We start from the raw sequence: 19465 nt of genomic DNA, 5'->3' as shown, positions 1-19465 counted from the left end.
TGGGTTTGTTTGTTCCGCTTTGCTCTGCTCTGCTTTCCTCAACCCATTTTTTGCTGCTTTCGTCTCCTGCCTTATCTGTAAATCTGTGTGAAAGCTGATGAGAAGTAAAGTTTTAGTATTTACTGAGAAAGCTGTAGATGGAGAAATATGTCTGTGGAGCCAGTGTGACAGGTTGGGGTTTGCTTTGTGGAAATAGGGGTGCTGAGTTGGTGGAAAGATCTGAAGAGACGGGACCAGGCACAGAAGAAGGAATCCTGGCACAGAAGAAGTGGCCTTGGAGGTCATCTAGTCCAATCCCCTGCTTAGGCAGAACTTACAGAATCACAGAGTTGGAAGGGACCATGGAGGCCATCCAGTCCAACTCCCGCTCAAGCAGGAGACCTTACAAAACCACAAACTTGTAAGGTACCCTGTAGGTCATCTAGTCCACCCCCGTGCTCAGTCAGGAAGCCCTATACCCGGGGTGTCAAACTCAATTTCATTGAGGGCCGCATCAGCATTGCGGTTGCCCTCAAGGGGGCGGGCTTGGCCAGGGTGGGCATAGCCTACTGGGTGGGCGTGGCTAGAGTGCATACGGCCTACTGGGTGGGCACGGCCAGCTCTACAGCATTCGCATCAAAGGTGCCTACGGGGGCCTGGGCAGGAGCGGGAGAGATCTGAGGGTCTCTGGCAGAAGGAGGGTCTCTGGGCCGGGGCCAAGGCAGCGGGGGCCGTTCCCTCACTGTTTCCAGGATGGCTTCGCGGGCCACATGAAAGCACTTCGCGGGCCAGATTCGGCCCCCGGGCCTTGCGTTTGACACGTCTGCCCTATACCATTTTAGACAAACAGTTGCCCAGTCTTTTTTTTTAAATTTCCAGTGTTGGAGCATTCACCACTTCTGGAGGCAGGTTTTTCCACTGGTTAATTGTTCTGTCAGAAAGTTTCTCCTTAGTTCTAGGTTTTGGGGTGAGGCATATCATCACATTTCACATCAAGTGAAAATCAGAGGAATATTATGCCACTGAAATTAGTTCAAATTAAGCATCGGGATAAGTTTCAGGCGGAAGGTGACCACCCTATCCTTTGGGCCACGGGGGACAGCAAGAGCTTGGAGTTTAGAGGTAAGGAGTTGGTGTTTTGTGTTAGGTGCCTACGGTCCGCTCTGATCTTCTCAGCAGCGCTCTCCATCGCTTCTGGCTCTGCCAATGCTGTAACTATCTGTTTTGTTGTTGAGATATAATGTGGCATCTGCCTTTTTCACAAAGAGTAACAAACTTTCCAGGCCCCTGCCGATACTTTCTTTAAAATCAAACATTTGCCTTTTAAAATACTGCCACAATGTTGTTACGCTCTGCCAGATTTTGTCTACGCTAGTTAGTAGCAGAATATCCACAGAGACTCGTATCGACTGAAAAGCAGTCGGGGAGCAGTTAGCCAGAGGGCCGCTCTGTAGTCGCAGAGAGCCTCGTGAGCCACAGGGAAGCCCATCCTCTACCAGAAGGAAGAAAGAGGAAAGATTTTTTCTAAAAAGAAAACAAAAAAAAATGTAAGCTTTTAAGCAACTCTATATTCTCTCCAAGGGGACTTTTTTCACCTGCAGTCTCAGTCTGAGGCTCTGGTGTCTCAGTTTGCCTTTCCAATCCACTTAAGCAAAACCTTTACACGAAACGATATCATAATTCACTTCTCTTAACGGACAGGAGTAGAAAAGGAGTCGCTTCACCCACACGGCCTAGAGAGGAAGGAAAAGATCTACCGCCCGATCGGTCCTGTCCTCGCCAACGTGCTTGGCCTCGGGAAGGTTCATTCACCCAGCCTTCGACAGACCATCCACGGAAAACTTCAGGGGCTTCCTAGATCACGGTAGCCCCAGCATTCGGTTTCAGCTTAACACGAGGCGTACATCAGGCCGGCGCGGCCGATTCAGGAAACCACAAATTCCCACTCGGGTCAACGCGTGAACCCCGTTCGTTCAGGCAAGCTGCCGCCCTCGTTACCGCCGAGCAGGCCTCCTCACCCGCGCCCCGGAGGCCAACCCTTCCGCTTCCTGGGATGCAAACTTGCTGCAGCCGTGCCTTTTCGTCTCCTAGCAGGTGGGTTCTTTTGCTTCGCTTTGATCTGCTCTGCTTTCCTCAACCCATTTTTTGCTGCTTTCGTCTCCTGCCTTCTCTGTAAATCTACGTGAAAGCTGACGAGAAGTAAAGTTTCAGTATTTACCAAGAAAAAAAAATATTGTTATACGTATAGTCACGTGCTGTAGACGGAGAAATAAGTCTGTGGAGCCAGCGTGAGAGGACGGGGTTCGGTCTTTGCGGTAACCAAGTCGGCGGAAGGATCCGAAGAGACTCTAAAAGCCGTCCACAAGGAATATAAATCCTTCCATTCCCCACTATCTAGTCAGAGCCGAGGCGGGTTTTCAGACGAGAGGCGAAACATGTTCAAAAAGGAACGGGATTCCGGTCGCGTCCGGAAAAAGGATCTTTGGGATAACCACGACTCGGGACGACTCAAACACACAAAAAAAACATTTGAAAATATTAAACACCTAACATATCACTAGGGAACAATTTAATTGTTTTTAATGAGAAAAGTACATTTGTGGAAAGTAAGCCTACATAGCACATACATATATCTTAAGAAGGTAAAATATGACGTCTCATTCCAAATCCTATTTTGTATAATATATAGGAGTCAAAATAACATTAAATAATTAGGTTGAAAAATCAAACCAGGAGTACTTTAATTTTTATTTTATCGATATAATTAAAGCCTAAAGGCGAGGATCTCGAGAAAAGGCAACAACAAACCAATATCGGGCGAAGACGCATTTGTCTGCATTCTGCAACGGCCAAGCATTAAAATTAATTTATTCATATTCTAAAGATAAGATAAGCGGGGAATTTTCAGAAAAAGACAATTGTTTGCGTGCCGAAGGGTCAGTCTGAATTTGCATTCCCACACGCGTAAGAACGCACACACAACCGGAATAATTTAAAATAGTCAAACGGTCACAAATCTACCATTCTAAACGAAGACGCGTTAGGAAGCCTTCCTTTTAAAAAGAAACCTTACTTCATCTTCCTGTTTTACGTAAGCTCCCCAGCGTTTCCATCCCAATTATCGATCAGGTCCACGCTTCTCAAAATTTAGCAATTCTGCTAGTACCCGCTATTTCCCATATCGTTAACCAGTAATTTCCTGGGAAATTAACAAGGACGCAACAAAACGCTTTTTGCATAGGAAGATAACTTTCCGAATCCTTCCGTCAAAAAATAAATACATTAAAAAAATAAAAAAACCTTTTTAACGGCATTTTTAAATCATTATACATTATTAAAATTATTAATATTAACAGGCCAACGTAGGGCTTAATTCGCTTTAAGGCTTCTGAAGAAGGATTTGTTCTTCTGCGCGTGCGTTGCAGCAAACGGGTTCCGTTTAAACATTAATATTAATAACGAGGAGTTAATATTCATATGTAATAATAAAGCATTAATAAAAAGGAGAAGTTAAAACGCCATTAAAAAGGATTTTTTGTTTCGGCGGCAGCAATACCCCGTTTGACCACAGGAGGGCACCGTATTCCGTCCCACACCATTAACATAGAGGCCGCGGGAGGTCTTTCGCCTAAGATCGCGACACCGAGAAGAGAAGCCCCAAAAAGCGCAGAGCGTCAGCCAAAGCGTCACCATTCTACGCGTCAGCCGGCTCGTTCTTCACGAATAATCTCCGAGAGACCTTCTCTGCCCGACGCACTTCCTGTTCGTCGATATCGGCCGTCCTCCAGTTCTTTGAAATAGGACCTTTCCATCACGGCCGACTTGCGGTCATTTCTTCTTCATCGTCATCGCCCAAGTTCCTTTCGCGGCGACCTTGCGGGCACGGCGGAATTCACGTCCGATCAACAAGTTAGTAGACCGTCCATTTAAAACGCTACTAAAAATATTTTTTTTATTTTCGCGGCCGCAACTCCCGCTTTGACGACAGGATGGCAGTTTTCCGTCCCATAACATTATCACCGAGACCACGGTAAACCTTTTCGAAGGCCTCAACGCCGCTATCGCTAAGGGACGGAAAACAGTGCCCTCCTGTGGTATACGCCGGCGTAGCAGCCACCAAAATAAATCAACCTTTCAAGTGGCGTTTTAAGATTATTATTCTCTATTAATCAAACCTTATCAATATTTGGTCCTCTTATTCTGCGCCTGTGTCTCAGCAAAAGGGTCACCCGTCCCCCTATTCATGTTAATAAGGCGGTAATAATAAAGAAAGGTAATAACCTCAAAACGCCGTTTAAAAAGGATTATTTCCTTCGGCGGCCGCAATACCCGGTTTTACCACAGGAGGGCACGGTTTTCCGTTCCATAGAATTATCATTGAGGACGTCGTAGGCCTTTTGCCTAGCATCGGGACTCCGATAAGCGAAACAACAAAGGGCAGAGCGTCCTCTTTCACAGAGACCTTCCCAGCAAGGCGCACTTCCTGTCCGTTTAAACTTACCGTCCCCCCGGGCCTGTGGAATGTCAAGGTAAAAATCACCTTTGTAGAGGGCGACGGACCGTGCTTCAGAGAATGCATGATGTGCATGCAGGAAGGCAAGAAAAACACGACGCATAAATACCTTTTACTTACAAAAAATATAAAAACTAAATATATATTATACAGAGCTAGCTCACTACATCCTAACGTAACAGACAGTAACAGCAAAGTGAAGAAAACAATACAGATAACAACTCAGAACTTTCTCTAGACATGCACAGTAAACAGACTGAAACCATAACATAGCTAGTCATATGGGATTCACTATGGTTACCAGATAAGTTATCACAACAGGTGCAGAGAACAGGGGAAATGTACAGTTAGAAATGAACTTTTCTGACGAACAAAAAAAACGTGCAGTGACATTCCCCTTCTTTCGTCAGCAAAGTGAAGACTCAAGTAAGGCACATCTTCTCACGCAGATACTCATGCTGGGCTGTAGGAAGTGGTTTGTTCAGCATATCAGCAATTTGATCACATGTAGGCACATACTGTAATGTCACAAAACCTTGTTTAACCAGTTGCCTTATGTTTTGATATCGGATGTCAATGTGTCTGGACCTTGAACCTGTAAAACGTGTTTCAGAAATATAAACCACAGATTCATTATCTTCCATCACTGTGATCGGTCGAATCGGATGTGTCCAGATATCTGTGACTAAAGTATCAAACCAGGTTAAAGAATTGCATGCATCAGACACACAAGCATACTCAGCTTCTGTAGAGGAACAAGAAACAAGATTCTGTTTACGCACATGCCAGTAAACAGGACATCCATTTAAGAACATCATGTAACCTGATGTACTTTTCCGTGACTTCTTATCACTCGCCCAATCTGAATCTGCAAAACAACATAACTCTGCATAGTCAGTATGTGTGGGTTCCAACAACAACTTCATGTCTTTGGTGTGTTTTAGATACCTCAATAACTTTTTAACACATGTCCAATGAAACTGTTTTGCCTTGCCTACGTGTCGTGATAAAAGATTAACACTAAGTGCAATGTCGGGTCTAGTCCAACTACTAATATACAGCAGCGACCCAATGACTGAGCGATATAGTGTTTGATCTTCGAACTCAGGACTTGGTTCATGTGCCAAAATGTGAAAATCAGTTTGCATGGGTATACTCACAGGCTTAGCGTCCTCCATGTTACAGTGATGTAACAGTTGTTCAATCTTCTCTTCTTGTGTGAGACTAAACCCCTTCTGAGTTTTGGCAATTTGAACACCTAAATAAGTGTTAATACACCCTAAAGACTTCAACGTGAAAAACTTTTGTAAAGCTTTAGCAAAAACCTCACTCATCTGCTTATTTGGACCAATATAAACAATATCATCGACATAAACAAGAATTATCTCATACCTATTACCGGATCTTTTAGTAAACACGCATTCATCTGTTTCGGACTTAATAAAGCCCATTGAATTTAGTTTGTCAGAAAGACATAAGTACCACATTAAACCAGACTGTTTCAGACCATAAAGACTTTTGTGTAGAAACCAGGTATCCCCTTCTTGCTGTCTGAAACCTGGAGGACCTTTCACGTAGATGTCCTCGTCAAGATCAGCGTGTAGATAAGCTGTTTCAACGTCAAACTGGAAAACTTCCAGGCCAAGGATAGTTGCAGTGGCTAAAGCAATTTTCACACTTTCAGTTCGCACCGTGGGTGAGTATGTATTTGTATAGTCCTCAGGATAACGTTGAGCGAAACCCTGGGCTACGAGTCTGGCCTTGTACAACGACTCACCATTCGGCTTCTTTTTGATCCTGTAGACCCATCGAGTACCAATAACTTTCTTGTTTGCTGGAGGGCTTGCAGGCGTAAACACTTGAAGTTTCTTTAGACTGTCCATTTCAGCCTGCATTGCCTCAAACCATTTATCTTGTTCTGATTCAGGAAGATGTTTGATCTGTGTGAACTTCTCAGGTGGAAGTGTAACATTACAAATCAAAGGTACAGGTGTTTTTGTTACTTGCCACGAATACCGTTTTGGAGGGATTCCCTTTGTGGTCCTCTTGGAACGTCTCGGGCCAACCGTCCATTCTTCTTCCGTGTCGTCCTCGTCTTCATCATCGTCGCCAGCAGCAACATCAGCAGCTTGCGAAGACGGAACAGTAGGTTGAGAAGAACTCGTGGAAGGAACATTCGCCTGTGAATCTTGATCATCAGGTTGCGTGGCGTCAGCAACATCATCTCTAGGAAAATAAACTCCAGGATCATTAGAATGAATCCTGGACCAGTCAGCATCTTCCTCAAAAGTAGCAGATTGTGAAACCACAATAACATGATGAGAGTCAATGTATTTGCTCCATTTTGAATTATCATCAATGCCCATAAATCTCATCCTTTTTGCTGCAGGACCCCCTTTCTTTCTTTGGGCTAAAGGAATATTCACCATAGCATAGGAACCAAAAATATGGAGATGTGAGAGATCAGGCTTGTGTCCATACAACATGAAATAAGGGGTCTGATTTATCACACTACTCCAAGTACGGTTGATGATATGGTTAGCATATTTGATAGCTTCACCCCAGTATGGAAGACTGAGGTTAGCATCTTCAAGAAGGCAACGCATCATGGTTTGCAAAACCCCATTTCTGCGTTCTGCCACCCCATTTTCAGCTGGAGTATAAGGAGCGGATGTCTGATGTACTATCCCATTCTCACGCATCCAGTCCTGGAAACGCTGAGACATGAATTCAGCACCACGATCACTCTGGATTCTGGCAATGTTGACCTCGAATTGGGTATAGACAAGACTAGCAAAGTCTTTAAAGATCTGAAAGGTCTCAGATTTTTCTTTCATAGGATATACATATCCATATCTAGAATAATTGTCAACGATTGTCAAGAAATATCTTTTACCACCAAGTGTTGGTGCAAAAGGACCAACTATGTCAGTGTGTACCAAATCAAAAATGCGTGTTGACAGGCGTGTAGCGCGTTTTGGAATTGCTGCTGCCTTGGATTTGGCTTTCTTGCAGACAGCACAGTCCAAAAACACCTTACACCCCTTTAGATCCAAACCTCTTGCGAACTCTGGCATCTTCTTCAGAACACGGAAACTGGCATGACCCAATCTTCTGTGCCACTTATGGATACACCTGGAATGCAAAGGTTTACCTGTTAGTGAATTCTCAACATTAGCATTTTTAGTAGGAACCTCAGGCTTGCTGTGAGCAACCTGTGTCTTTTTTGTCTTTTTATCATTATTAGGAACCTTTGGAGTAGCAACAGGATCTCTCTCTGGGACGTCTCTCTCTGGGCCTGTGCTCTTTGGAACGTGTATACTTGCCTGCTCTTGCTGCTTAGGCTTTGGTTTTAAGTAATAAACACCACCAATCAACATGGTTTCAGCAACAATATCTCCGTCTTTGACTATATAACTTGCTTTTTCAAGATGGTGGACCTGAAAATGAGAAAACCTAGACAAATGACTCTGACTAAGCAAATTACTACTGGCAGACGGAACGTAGTAAACATTTGGAATGAGAGCACCGAGCTCTTCAATATAAACAGTTCCTTTTCCCATGACCTGAACAGGATGATTGGAAAAAGAGTAAAGTTCACGAAGTTCAGGTTCAGGCTCGTGCATCTCTGTGTAAAGCTCTTTTCTGTAGGTAACATGTAATGCTGCTCCACTGTCCAAAGTCCAAAGAAGTCGTCTGTCGTACTCTGGTTGAGGCTGTGGATCGTTGGTCACAACCAATGTGACAAGTGGAGCTTGTGAATCACGCCTGGAACCACGACCACGACCTTGTCGTCTGCCTCTACCTCTGCCTCCTCTGGAATCTGTTCCTCTGGGCTGGTATGTGACGGGCGCTGGAACTCGTTGGGGACAATCCCGGGTGGCATGTCCCACACAATTGCAGATGTAGCATCTTGGCATTCTTGGAACGTAGGTCCTTCCACGGAAGGCACGCCTCGCTGAAGCTCTTGATGCAGGTGGTTCCCTTAAATGTGGCGCAGCTTGCATAAGTGCCTCTTCTTCGGCTAAAATTCTGCATACATGATCCACTGTGCGTTGAGCAATAGGCACTTGATTGATCTTGGAAATAGCATCTTTCCACTCATGATTCAAAGAATTGATGATAATGCTGATCATTTGAAAATCATCAATAGGATAGCCTTTTTCACCCAGTTCTTTTCTAATACCTTTCATTTTAGTCAAATGTGCTCCAATATGTTCACCAGGTTTTAATCTGGAACCATGGAACTCAGACAAAAGTAAACATGTAGACTCAATTGATGTAGGCCGATAACATGCCTCTAACTGAGTCCAAATTTGTTGGGCAGTTGCATCTTGTGAAAACGTGAGCTGCAATTCAATGTCCATTGACATCAATAATGTTGTGCATGCTCTATTATCCAAGTCCCATATGTCAGGAGTCCATGGCTGGGCAGGAGGATTAAACACCATCATGTGAGTACCTTCTCTGCGTAGCAAAAGTCCAATCTCACTGACCCATGCCCTGTAATTCTGTCCTGACTTCTTTAATTTTGAATCACCAGCCAGTGGTACAATGGAAGGTGTTTGATGAGGAATATACAACTGAGGTACTGGCTGTGCAGGTTGTGTAATCCGACCATAACCTGCAGGGGGCACCAGTGGCGTCTGTGCCTGTGCCTGGACATGCGGCAGTTGCATTGAAGCTGCCGGTAGTCTTGGTGCTGGCTGTGACTGTCTTTGAGCTGCTATTCTACCCTGGCCAGCAGGAGGCGCTGGCGCTGGGGCTGGTGCAGTAGCATAATCTGCAGATGACACTGGCCTTCGCATATAAGAACCCGGTGGCAATTGCATGTGGGTTAAATATGGCTGTGTTCTGCCAGGTAGAGGGGCTTGCATAGAAGCAATATTAACAGGAGAAGCAACAGTAACAGGAATCCTAGCACCATCAGGGGCTGGAGCCTCAGATAACGGCAGAAATCTTGTATCTCTGAGCAAAGACTCCTCCATAGACAATTGCGAGAGTGAGAGCTCCAATTCATGTCTTAATGCAGCTTCACCAGTAGATGGTGCTATAACATTTGCTTCAGGCATCACTGTGGCTCTGTATGTCCTTTGAGACAGCCCATGATCATGTGACATAGGAGCCTCCGGTTCCCATTCGTCTTGCATGACACTCAATGATGGGCGTGACTTAGGCTTTGGGGAAGAAGGAGGCAATATGGCTTCTCCTTGTGGGTGTGGCAATATGGCCGGTTCATGCTCATAATTCCTCTCATATTGCTGAACCATTGACACATATTTCTTTGCCTGCTGCAAACGCCTTTCAAAAACCCCAATTTGTTCACAGTACCCTTGCATAGCCCTATCTCGCATAGTTTGCTTGGGGCTTGAAGGAGCAGAAGGAATTTTCTTCGGCTGAACTTTAGGTTTCACTCCAAGCCTTTGAAATTCATCTTGAGCCCCTGGAGTGTGAACATTTTCAAAAACAGCTGCCAGGGAGCTTGGAAAAGTAGAAAAAGGAGTGACTGACCTTGCATCGTAGACAGGAGCAGGTGCGTCTTCTCCAAGGCGTGTGGCCGAAGCTATCGGAGTTCTTAAGGTCGAAGGGAGATGCCCAACAGACAAGCTCCTGGCCTCCCGTTTCAGCCGTGGCTTCCTTCCTGACATGTTTCAGCAGTTAATCACCGCTGCCTCACTAGCACTAACTAACTGATAACAGCCGCAGAAACATGCATCTCCAAAAACATAAATCAAACCATCCTCGATACCAAAATGTCAAGGTAAAAATCACCTTTGTAGAGGGCGACGGACCGTGCTTCAGAGAATGCATGATGTGCATGCAGGAAGGCAAGAAAAACACGACGCATAATCTTACTAAATACCTTTTACTTACAAAAAATATAAAAACTAAATATATATTATACAGAGCTAGCTCACTACATCCTAACGTAACAGACAGTAACAGCAAAGTGAAGAAAACAATACAGATAACAACTCAGAACTTTCTCTAGACATGCACAGTAAACAGACTGAAACCATAACATAGCTAGTCATATGGGATTCACTATGGTTACCAGATAAGTTATCACAACAGGTGCAGAGAACAGGGGAAATGTACAGTTAGAAATGAACTTTTCTGACGAACAAAAAAAACGTGCAGTGACATGGAAAAATTACCTTTCCATCATGGCTGACTTCCGTTCCGTTCTTTTTTATCATCCCCCTAACTTCCGTTTCCATCATGGCGGACTTCCTGTCCGTTGAAATTTGCAGTCCCCCAGGGCCTATTGGTACGTCCTTAATTATTCCTCCCACTTCCGTTCCCATCATGGGGACTTCCTGTCCGGCAAATTTGCAGTCCCCCAGGGCCTTCTGGTCCGTTCTTTTTTATCATCCCGCTAACTTCCGTTTCCATCATGGCCGACTTCCTGTCCGTTGAAATTTGCAGTCCCCCAGGGCCTTCTGGTCCGTCCTTTTTTATCATCCCGCTAACTTCCGTTTCCATCATGGCCGACTTCCTGTCCGTTGAAATTTGCAGTCCCCCAGGGCCTATTGGTACGTCCTTCTTAATTATCCCTCCAGCTTCCGTTCCCATCATGGGACTTCCTGTCTGTCAAATTTGCAGTCCCCCAGGGCCTTCTGGTCCGTTCTTTTTTATCATCCCGCTAACTTCCGTTTCCATCATGGCCGACTTCCTGTCCGTTGAAATTTGCAGTCCCCCAGGGCCTTCTGGTCCGTCCTTTTTTATCATCCCGCTAACTTCCGTTTCCATCATGGCCGACTTCCTGTCCGGTGAAATTTGCAGTCCCCCAGGGCCTATTGGTACGTCCTTCTTAATTATCCCTCCAGCTTCCGTTTCCATCATGGGGACTTCCTGTCCGTCAAATTTGCAGTCCCCCAGGGCTTTTTTGTCCGTTCATTTTTATCATCCCCGCTTACTTCCGTTCTTAGCATGGCGGACTTCCTGTCCGTTGAAATTTGCAGTCCCCCAGGGCCTTTTGGTCCGTTCTTAATCATTCCCCCCTCCAACTTCAATTGTGCTTAATGGGGTTTCATGTCGGTTAATTGTTATTAATGGGGGTTAATGGGATTAATAATGGTCAATTGTTGTTAATGGGGTTTAATAGGACTAATAGTGGTCAATGGGGGTTAATGGTTGTTAATGGCGGTTAATGGGTTTTAATGGAGTAAATTGCGAGTCAATGGGGGTTAATGCACTTAATGGTGGTTTATGGGGGTCAATGGTGGTTTATGGGCATTAATGGGGGTTAATGGGTGTTAATTGACGTTAATGCAGTTAATGTGGGTCAATGGTGGTTTAAGGCGTTTAATGGTGGTTAATGAAGGTTAATGGGGGCTAATGTGTGTTAATGAAGTTAATGGGGGTCAATGGTGGTTTATGGGGGTTAATGGTGGCTAATGAAGGTTAATGGGGGTTAATGGGTGTTAATGAAGTTAATGGGGGTCAATGGTGGTTTATGGGGGTCAATGGGGGTTAATGGGGGTTAATGGTGGCTAATGAAGGTTAATGGTGGTTAATGGGTGTTAGTGCAGTTAATGGAGGTCAATGGTGGTTTATGGGGGTTAATGCAGTTAATGTGGGTCAATGGTGGTTTAAGGGGGTTAATGGTGGTTAATGAAGGTTAATGGTGGTTAATGGGTGTTAATGAAGTTAATGGGGGTTAATGGGCGTTAATGAAGGTTACTGGGTGTCAATGGTGGTTTATGTGGGTTAATGGTGGTTAATGAAGGTTAATGGGGGTTAATGTGGGTGTTAATGAAGTTAAAGGGGGTCAGTGGTGGTTTATGGGGGTTAATTGTGGTTACTGAAGGTTAATGGTGGTTAATGGGTGTTAGTGCAGTTAATGGAGGTCAATGCTGGTTTATGGGGGTTAATGGGGGTTAATGCAGTTAATGTGGGTCAATGGTGGTTTATGGGGGTTAATGGTGGTTAATGAAGGTTAATGGGGTTAATGGGTGTTAATGAAGTTAAAGGGGGTCAATGTTGGTTTATGGGGGTTAATTGTGGTTACTGAAGTTTAATGCTGGTTAATGGGTGTTAGTGCAGTTAATGGGTGTCAATGGTGGTGTATGGGGGTTAATGGGTGTTAATGAAGTTAATGGGGGTTAATGGTGGTTTATGGGGGTTGATGGTGGTTAATGAAGGTTAATGGGGTTAATAGGTGTTAGTGCAGTTAATGGTGGTCAATGGTGGTTTATGGGGGTTAATGGGGGTTAATGAAGGTTACTGGGGGTTAATGGGTGTTAATGCACTTAATGGGTGTCAATGGTTGTTTATGGGGGTTAATGGTGGTTAATGAAGGTTAATGGGGGTTAATAGGCGTTAGTGCAGTTAATGGGGGTCAATGGTGGTTTATGGGGGTTAATGAAGTTAATGGGGGTCAAGGGTGGTTTATGGGAGTTAATGTGTGTTAATGGGGGTTAATTGCGGTTAATGCAGTTAATGTGGGTCAATGGTGGTTTAAGGGGGTTAATGGTGGTTAATGAAGGTTAATGGGGGTTAATGTGTGTTAATGAAGTTAATGGGGGTCAATGGTGGTTTATGCGGGTTAATGGTGGCTAATGAAGGTTAATGGGGGTTAATGGGTGTTAATGAAGTTAATGGGGGTCAATGGTGGTTTATGGGGGTTAATGGTGGTTACTGAAGGTTAATGGGGGTTAATAGGTGTCAGTGCAGTTAATGGGGGTCAATGGTGGTTTATGGGGGTTATTGGGGGTTAATGAACTTTACTGGGGGTTAATGGGTGTTAATGCACTTAATGGGGGTCAATGGTGGTTTATGGGGGTTAATGGGTGTTAATGAAGTTAATGTGGGTCAATGGTGGTTTAAGGGGGTTAATGGTGGTTAATGAAGGTTACTGGGGGTTAATGGGTGTTAATGCACTTAATGGGGGTCAATGGTGGTTTATGGGGGTTAATGGGTTTTAATGAAGTTAACGGGGGTCAAGGGTGGTTTATGGGGGTTAATGGTGGTTTATGGGGGTTAATTGTGGTTAATGCAGTTAATGTGGGTCAATGGTGGTTTAAGGGGGTTAACGGGGGTTAATGAACGTTAATGGGGGTTAATGTGTGTTATTGAAGTTAATGGGGGTCAAAGGTGGTTTACGGGGTTAGGGTTTTAGTAATGACTTTGTTTGCATCTGGGTGTTTATGTTTATATTTGATGTTTCTAAAGGATAACCCTTTGAGATATCTATATTAATGTACATTGAATATTAAATTTCTAATTGAAATAAATTGTGTACTTTTTATGAAGAAATGATAAATATAAATTGATATAAAAATACATATAATTTATTTTGAAAATGTATATAACATATTGGTGCCTTAAAGGTTTATCATGGAATTTATTGATTTGTTTGCCATCCATCTAACTTTGTAGAACTTTACGCAAAGCAAGTCAGGGTTAGGAAGGACAGGAGATTCCTCCCTTTCCTCTCCAGGTTGCAGTGTGGGGGGAAGCCCGCCCACCGCCCAGAGGTAAAAGAAATGAAAAGCAGGTCTCTGCGGGCAACAGGAGACTCGGGTCTTTGCAGAGTCCAGCTTGCAATTTTGCTAACTTCCTCAATCACAGCTGCACCGACTGAGGTAGCAGTCCCTTGGGTGAGGAGGAAGGGTAAGAGGCCCGTCCTACAAAGGCCTGCAGGCCGAAAGGCAGTGGAGAAAGAAGGTTACGTTCCCTGGATTTGCAGCCTAGAGCCTCCCCCGGACGGGTGACCTGCCCTGCCGTGGCCGTTAAGAAGGAACTCAGGAAAACAGATAAGTTGTCCTTGAGGATTTTTTTTTCTTTTTTGCCGTTTCAGCAAGGTTAAGGCTTTTCCTTTTAAGGAGTCGGGGATGGAAATTGAGTAAGGTTGGGAGCCGAGTTGGGAGCAAGAGGCAGCGGGAAACACGGTGGGAGGTTTCGACGGCCACCACTCTCAATATTGCAGTTTTGGTGGGAAATAGCAGGAGGGACCTTTTCAAGGGCCTTCCCAGGAGCAGAGCTCGGCAGTCTACCGGGAAGGGCCCTTTCTGGCGTGCCTGCCAGGCCGTGCAGCAGAATCTTCGGATGGTGCTCACGGGCCCCAGTTTGCAGGTATTTAGAGACAAGATAAGAAGGCATGTCCTTTGGCGAACTTTTGATTTCTGAACAATCCTCTTGTGTAATTATAAGACCGATTTCAATGGCATTAATGTTTATAGATTACAACGTTAGTGTTTTTTGTGAAGAACTTTGACGGTAGAAGAAACAAAAGCTGCCTAGATAAAAAATAACTTAGAAACAAATGTAAAACTCTAAATCAAATTTTGCAAATCATTAGGCTTAATTGCTGTCCACACTTTTAAAATAAAACAATACAGAAGCATAACTGTAACGGTGCCTGCCTGCAACAGCAGTACTTTTGTTTTTAAATCAAGTGAAATTCAGAGCAACATTATGCCACTGAAATTAGTTCAAATTAAGCATCAGTATAGGTTTCAGGTCGTAGCTCAGTCCAAGAGATGCACAATTACCCTATTCTTAAATCTTCTGAGATTCTTTTGGCAGCCACCAAAAGAAATAAATCTTTTAAATGGCATTTTAAGGTTATTCCTTATTATTTAAACTTTAATAATATTAATAGGGCATCGTAGTCCTCCTTAACTTTGTTTAAGGCTTTTGAAGCAGGACTCCGTCTGTGCCTGTGTTGCAGCAAACGGACCTCCCGTTGCCCTATTAATAATAAGTTGTTAATAATAAAGATACAGAAAAATAACCTTAAAATGTCATTAAAAAGGTTTATTAATTGTGACTGGAACACAGGACGGCACTATTTTCAGTCCCCCAAGGAGTACAGAACAGGCACAGAAGAAGGAATCCTGCTTCAAAAGCCTTTAAAAGGTTTCTTTCTTTTGGTGGCTGCTGCAATATATGCTTTGACAGTCTCCCGTCCCATAGCATTAGCAATCGTGGGCATCGTAGTACGCCTTTTAGATGGCCTCAGTGCTATCTCTAAGGGACAGAAAAACGTGTTCTCCGTCGGTCCAAGCGGGTACGGCAGCCACCAAATGGAATAAATCTTTTAAATGGCATTGTAAGATGATTATTCTTTATTAACAGAACCTTATTAATACTATTTAATTCTGTGCCTGTGTCTCAGCCATCTGTCACCCTATTAATATCAATAATGCATTATTATCAATATTAACATTAATAAGGCGTTAATAATAAAGATGGAGAATAATAACCTTAAAATCCTATTTAAAAGGTGTATTTCTTTTTGGCGGTCGCAATACCCGGTTTGACCACAGGAGGGCACGCTTTTCAGTCCCATCGCATTAGTATCGATGCCCCCGTAGGCCTTTTGCCTAGGATCGGGACACCGAGAAGCGAAGCACCAAAGCGCAGAGCGTCAGCCAAAGCGTCGCCGCTCTACCCTTCTCCGAAAAGGACGAGCCGCTCCGTTCGGCCTTTTGCAATGTGCGACATCTCGTTCCTCCCGTGTAATGTCCGAGAGACCTTCTCGGCCCGGCGAACTTCCTGTCCGTCGATATCGGCAGTCCCCCAAGACTTTTGAAATAGGACCTATCTATCACGGCTGACTTCCGCTCCTTCCGTTTTTGATCATTCCCCTAACTTCCTTTCAGAGAGAGACTTCGGCATGGTGGGCTTCCTGTCCGATGAAATCCGTCGTCTCCCAGGGCCTTTGAAAAACCACCTTTCTATTCAATAGCATTAGCATGGAGGCCATCGTAGGCCTTTTCGAAGTTATTACTAATAATGATAGAGAAAAATAACCTTAAACGCCATTAAAAAAGGTTTCTTTTTCGGCGGCCGCAATACCCGGTTTGACCACAGGAGGGCACGCTTTTGCATCCCATAGCATTAGTATTGATGCCCCCGTAGGCCTTTTGCCTAGGTTGGAAACACCGAGAAGCGAAGCACCAAAGCGCAGAGCGCCAGCAAAGGGGTTGCCGCTCTATACTTCCTCGAGAAGGATGAGCCGCTCCCGTCGGCCTTCTGCGCATGTGCGCCGTCTCGTTCCTCCCGTGTAATCTTCGAGAGAACTTCTCGGCCCGGCTGACTTCCTGTCCGTCGATATCGGCCGTCCCCCAGGACTTTTGAAATAGGTCCCTCCATGACGGCTGACTTCCGGTCCTTTTTGATCATTCCCCTAACTTCCTTTCAGAGAGAGACATCTTCATGGTGGGCTTCCTGTCCTTTCCACGATGGCCGTTTTCCGGTCCATTCTTCTTAGTCATCCTCCAACTTCCTTTCGCGGCGACTTTCTGGGCCCGGCGGACTTCACATCCGATCAACGTTAGACTGTAGATTTAAAATGCCATTTAAAAGGTTTATTTCTTTCGGCGGCCGCAATACCAGGTTTGACCACAGGAGGGCACGGTTTCGCAACCCATAGAATTAATATTGAGGCCGTCGTAGGCCTTTTGCCTAGGATGGGGACACCGAGAAGCGAAGGCACAAAGCGCAGAGCGTCCCCTTTTACAAAGACCTCGAAATGGCCGACTTCCTGTCCGTTCCTTTTAGTCTTCCCGGCCAACTTCCTTTCGCTGCGACTTTCTCGCCATGGCGGACTTCTTGTTAGCTCAGCCGCGCCTTCTGTTGTGCTGCAAAGATCGCGGAGCTCCTTTTTAGAGCCGGGGCCGGCACTCAAGGTATTTTGGCGTCCGGGTCCGGAATGGCGTTCCGTCCCGTCTCGGGGGTCTCCTCGAAGGCTGTCAAGCAAGGCAGCCGTTTGATGGTGTTTTCCCAGTGCCCCACTCCCGGATGTAGAAGAACGAGCGGTATGGCACTTCTCTGTATAAGGTCTTAATAGGTTCCTCTTAAAAGTGTACCCCGCTGACCCCCGTCCACCAAACGAAGATGTTTTCATTCAAGAATAGTTTTGCTTGACCTGCCCTGCTATTTCTTTAAGGAGATTGTACGTACGTACGTTTCTTTTTAATAATAATAATAATAGTTTCTTTTTAATAATAATAATAAATAATAATAATAATAATAATAATAATAATAATAATAATAATAATAATAATAATAATAATAATAATAATAATAATAATAATAGGAAGGGACCTTGGAGGTCATCTAGTCCAATCCACTGCTTAGGCAGAACTTACAGAACCACAGAGTTTGAAGGGACTCTGGTGGTCATCTAGTCCACCCCCATGCTCAGGAAACCCTATACCATTTTAGATAAACGGCTGCCCAGTCTCTTCTTAAAAGCATCCAGTTTTTGAGCATTCACCACTTCTGGAGGCAGGTTGTTCCACTGGTTAATTGTTCTGTCAGGAAGTTTCTCCTTAGTTCTAGGTTTTTGGGTTGAAGCACATCATCACATTTCACATCATAAAGTGGAAATCGGAGCAAAATTATGCCACTGAAATTAGTTCAAATTAATCATCAGGTTAAGTTTCATGTGGAAACTCAGTTAAGAGCCGCTCTCCAGGGTCCTGTCACAGAGTCCGGTAGGTATGCAGAGAAGGCCTTTCCTAGGGGCCGATGCTTTACTTTCTGGCCGGGGGTGGGTGGGAGTCAGAAATGACCTCCAGGGCCCTCTTAGCAGCAGAATCCAAAACAGAAAGGAGGACACGAGACAGGCAAGCAGGTAGCTTCGCAGCAAGCAGGCGGCATAAGAAAACCCAGGGTGTTTCTGATAGTATTTTGGGTCCTATTGAGTCAGCACTGTTTTTCCGAGCGTAGGGGCAACTTCAGTAGCTGTTTTGCATTTGTCTTTAGCCCTTTTTTGGGCAAAAAGCAGTCTGTGTAACACTTGTTGCTCCCACTTTCTAGAACTAGGCCGCTCAGTTGATGCAGGCACGGAGCTCTTCTGCGAAGACCTTTGATCAGCCTGCCCCTTGGAAAGTTAAACGCCAAGGTGACCACCCTATCCTTTCGGCCACGGGGGGCAGCGAGAGGTTGGAGTTTAGAGGTAAGGAGCCGGTGTTTTGTGTTACGTGCCTACGGTCCGCTCTGATCTTCTCAGCAGCACTCTCCATCGCTTCTGGCTCTGCCAACGCTATAACGATCTATTTTGTTCTTGAGATATAATGTGGCATCTGTGTTTTTCACAGAGGGAGTAACAAACTTTCCAGGCCCCTGCCGATACTTTCTTTAAAATCAAACATTTGACTTTTAAAATACCGCCACAATGTTGTTACGCTCTGCCAGATTTTGTCTACGCTAGTTAGTAGCAGAATATCCACAGAGACCCTTATAGACTGAAAAGCAGTCTGAGAGCAGTTAGCCAGAGGGCTGCTCTGTAGTCACAGAGAGCCTCGTGAGCCACAGGGAAGCCCATCCTCTACGAGAAGGAAGCAAGAGGAAAGATGTTTTGCTAAAAAGAAAACAAAACAATACATAAATTGTAAGCTTTTAAGCAACTCTATATTCTCCCCAAGTGGACTTTTTTCACCCGCAGTTTCAGTTTGAGGCTCTGGTGTCTCAGTTTGCCTTTCCAATCCACAAGCAAAAAATTTAAACAAGAGGATCTCATAATTCACTTCTCTTAACAGACAGGAGTAGAAGAGGAGTTGCTTCACCCACACGGCCTAGAGACGAAGGAAAACATCTATTGCCCGATCGGTCATGTCCTCGCCAACGTGGTCGGCTTTGGGAAGTTTCGTTCAACCAGCCTTCGACAGACCATCCACGGAAGACTTCAGGGGCTTCCTAGATCACGGTAGCCCCAGCATTCAGTCTCGGCTTAACACGAGGCGTACACCAGGCCGGTGCGGCCGATTCAGGAAACCACAAATTCCCACTCGGGTCAACGCGTGAAACCTGTTCGTTCAGGCAAGCTGCCGCCCTCGCTACTGCCGGGCAGGCCTCCTCGCCTGCGCCCTGGAGGCCAAGCCCTTCTGCCTCCCGGGATGCAGACTTGCTGCAGCTGTGCCTTTTCGTCTCCAAGCAGGTGGGTTCTTTTGTTCCGCTTTGATCTGCTCTGCTTTCCTCAACCCATTTTTTGCTGCTTTCATCTCCTGCCTTCTC

General features: G+C 45.0%; 2 long non-coding RNA genes across 2 annotated transcripts; both read left to right on the top strand.

Moving 5' to 3' along the window:
• Positions 1-792: 792 nt before the first annotated feature.
• Positions 793-4159, top strand: LOC308671493. The gene is made up of 2 exons (XR_014027214.1): positions 793-1101; positions 1681-4159. It is a non-coding gene; the product is annotated as an uncharacterized lncRNA (long non-coding RNA).
• Positions 4160-16881: 12722 nt separating this feature from the next.
• LOC308671274 lies at positions 16882-19228 on the top strand. The gene is made up of 3 exons (XR_014027172.1): positions 16882-17262; positions 18269-18407; positions 18991-19228. It is a non-coding gene; the product is annotated as an uncharacterized lncRNA (long non-coding RNA).
• The last annotated feature ends 237 nt before the right edge of the window (positions 19229-19465 follow it).

Source organism: Vipera berus (assembly GCF_964194415.1).
Source record: "Vipera berus genome assembly, chromosome: 8".
Lineage (NCBI taxonomy): Eukaryota > Metazoa > Chordata > Lepidosauria > Squamata > Viperidae > Vipera > Vipera berus.
The sequence above is the reverse complement of the archived record's forward strand: the minus strand, read 5'-3'. Positions and strand labels throughout refer to the sequence as shown.